The sequence below is a fragment of the Acyrthosiphon pisum genome, unplaced genomic scaffold (genome assembly GCF_005508785.2).
Source record: "Acyrthosiphon pisum isolate AL4f unplaced genomic scaffold, pea_aphid_22Mar2018_4r6ur Scaffold_20950;HRSCAF=22615, whole genome shotgun sequence".
NCBI classification, from domain to species: Eukaryota; Metazoa; Arthropoda; class Insecta; order Hemiptera; family Aphididae; genus Acyrthosiphon; species Acyrthosiphon pisum.
In genome coordinates, this window is record NW_021770363.1 from 16,976 (window position 1) to 20,805 (window position 3,830).

Below are 3,830 nucleotides of genomic sequence, written 5' to 3' on the forward strand. Positions count from 1 at the left end.
GTCTATTAATATAGTAGGCACTAGGCACCTAATACAATATGAAAAAAGGTGGACAAGTAGGTACCGCTCTGCTGTACAGTGGGTGTCAAGCATGTCGTTGTAATGGATGTGTTATATTTAAATTACATTGATAAATTATTGTAAACGAAAAAATATTCCGAGTGGAGACGTCGTATCAGCTTAGCACACTTGTATACATATATGATTATAATCAAATTTGGTAGTTAAAAAAAAATTAACAACTTTCCGGTAAACTTTTTTAGTTTGATAGTGGTACAAAAACTTGTTGGAGACCTTCTATTAAAATGTCTTATGTTAGCTATGAAAAGAAGAACTTTTATGAATTTTGTCATAATTTGAACTTTATGAGCATAATAGCACAAATAATTGAGCCTATGTATTTCTAAACTTCCATTAATGAAAATTATAAGCAACCTATCATTACATTTTCAAGATTTTTTACTAAATGAAAAGGATTTTATCGAGGATAATTTCAAAAAAATTCAGAAAAATGGAAAAATGTCTCAAGGGCTCAAGGCTATAACTAGCTAAAAAATAGTCAAAATATTGAGGAAATGTTTTATGGAAAATTCTAATAGGTATAAATATTTGTTGGAAATTTCAAGGTTCTACAATTATTAATTTTTGAGATACACCAAAATAATTCGATTTTTTCAAAAATTGGGTTTGTATAAAAGTCAGCTATTTTTTTGTTTTTCTCAACGCTTTCTAAAACTACTTGAAATTTTTAATTTTGACTTCCCAAAAATACCAGCTAGTTTCACTTTTCTATCAGTAAAAATGTTGATCTCGAAAATCGGAGGTTATTTATACTACCTACCCAAAATGCGCTTTACAAAACAGAAAAAAACACACTTCGTTGTAAATTCAATCATTTTTTTCGCTCCGCTTAGAATCTAATTTATTATAAATTAACCTTCCTGCGTCTTAAATTAGCAAATGTGTCAATAAAAATTGAAATATAAATATAAATTTTGGTTAGTCAGCATTTTTTTTCTATAAATATTATAGCTAAGTTGATCTTTTTTTTGTGACAGAACGATTTGAAGATTTTTATCATTTTCAACTTTGAAAATTGTATTTTTATCATATTAACTCGTTTAAAATGCAATAAATTTATTTGACGTCAATCAATATAAGTACGTATAGCCGTATAGGTAGTAAAAATTACAGCAATTGAATGTATAAAAATATATAAATGATTTTTTTTTTCTCATTGCCTTGACTTTTTTATTGTATTTACAAAAGCGGGGCCTGTCCAACTGGTAAAGACGCGACGCCCAGGGCGTGCGTCCCGCTCGCCCTGCCCTAAGGACGGCCCTGCATGTAACTTCTTGAACGCTCTTGAACTCAAATTTCTTCCTCGAAAATCTTGATAGATTGCCTATTAACTCATTTACAATAGGTATAATATTTATCAAATTGAGATTAAACTTGTACTTTTAGTTTTTATTACCAAAGGGTATACCTATCCGTTTATAAATTAATAAATAAATAAATAAATAAATAAATATGTATATAGCAATATCATATAATATAATATTATGTACCTACCTACTAACAAAGACAATATTAATAAAAATGAACTATAAAACATATAATTAAAGAATACTTTAAAGATACACTGTAATACTGTATACCTCACTACTAGTTGATGAACTATAATATAATATTAGGTATGATATTGGTCCGAGAGTTAAAATTTTGATGGAAGGTCAAAAAATTAAAAAAATTAAAAATTGCATATGCCCGAAGCTTAAGGCTTTATCGTGCAAGCCACAGTGTACTTGCTGCAGGGCGGGCGGCAGCTCCGTGCCCCCGCGCCAAAAAGGTCGTGGTAATAGCAGATCGCGGTTGTCGTAGTCGCGGCGGTTGCTTCCACGTTGTTCGGCGTGACCAAGGTGGTCGGGCGTGAGCTGACGCGCTGAAGGCGGTCTGCCTGCTCTGTCAGGCGTGTGACCTGTAAGCTTTGCCACCTGGGTCTGGAGCTCGTCGAGCGTGGTCGTCGTTGGCGTTGAGCCAAGACGTTGCCACCATCGGAGTTGCTGCGGGGCGGTGGTGTCTCGCGTAGCTCATCGCTGCTGCTACTCATGTCGTTGATCGGTGGCGCGAATAAAATGCGTCGAAAAAAAAGGAACCGCGTGGTCGTGTCGGGCTGACTCGGAACGGGACGTGTTTCCAAGTCGGCGGCGTCGATGTGCGTGTTTCGAACTCGTTTTCGCTTCGGCGGTGCCGTTGAGTGTCGTACGCGTTGTCGCTGTGTTTATTTTTGCGCGCCATAAAACCTGCATACCTGTTTCGATTTGAGGTCACCAATGTGGTGCAAGTGCGGTTACCGTGGCGTGAAGATGGTGTCGCCGTTGCAGTGTGAGCAACCGCACTTACGCTTTGTATCAGACTCCGTTGCAGAAGGTATAGGTACACAGGTTTTAGGTGGGTAGAGAAATAAGTAAACACCTATTTATTGAGACGCGTTGCGTCGAGATCGTTTTATTGTAAGAGCTATATAATATGCACGTTGATCGTACGCAGTACGAGGATAAGTAGGTACATATAAGAGCGGTCGCGTGGTCGTTCGTGTCGACGGAATCGGTTGTGCTCGTTGCACGCGCGATCGAGGGAGCGTTCGGTACGTCGGTGAGACAAGTCGCCGTCGGACCATGGGTCCGGGGGCGAGACGAGCCGAGGTCGTTGCGATGACCATTCGTGGTCGTATCGCTATTCGGCTTTTCAATGCGTCGGAAGACATGACGTCGGGTGAGAGCGAATTACTGTGTACGTGTGGCTCCAGTGTCGGACTGGCTCGAAAAGGCCCCGTCCGCGATTTGGAAAAAAGGGCCCCCAACAGGCAAATAGAAAATGTTTTATTTAGCCCAGAAAAAAATACGTACCTACCTAACTAAAATTCAATCATTCGATATATTAACTGGTTTTACTTTATTTTTAATATAGAATTTATATAGAGTATATTCTCAAATACTAAGACATTTTCTACAGACCCAAAGTAAATTTACTACAAGAGACCCATCGGACTGTTTTTATTACCAGACAAGAAATATCCCACCTATCCAGGTATCCAACTCCCAAATTACGCCACTGGGGCGTAGCCATTACGCACTGGCTACACCACCTGTGACATACTGACATCAAACATTATAAAGAAAAACACCGATTCAAATTGCGTCAAATTGTGCACGAGTACAATACTTAATATCAAAATATATAATAATTCAGTTACAATCAGTGATAATGCGAATACCAAGTCATACTCATACCGTCTTACAAATGTATGCAACATAGCAAAAAACTGTTTTGCGCGCAAAGGAACCGAGAATGCCACAGTCATAACTAAGAAACGAAATTTTCACCACATAAAAATAAAAAACATAAAAAAAGTAACAAAAAAAAAGAACTGGCTGTGCAATATCGTTTTTATTTTTTCGTTATCGGAACTTCAAAAAAAGTTATTTAAGTTTGAAAAACACAAATAATAATGGATTTAAAACAATAGGAACTTTTTTCGTATAAATGATATAAAAAAAATAAAAACGATATTGCACAGCCAAAGTTCTCTTTTATAAGCGGTGAAAATTTTGTTTCTTCGTTATGACTAGAGCTCGGAAGTTGTAGAAGCTAAAAAATGTAAAATATGCACGAAAAAATTGCAAAATATGCATTAAAAATGTTAAATATGCGAAAAAATATGCGTATAAAATCAATGAAAATATATGCACTTTTTGTTGTATACCCACTTCAAATTTCTATTTCTATCTAATTAAATAGATCTGCTATAAATTGAGATCATACAG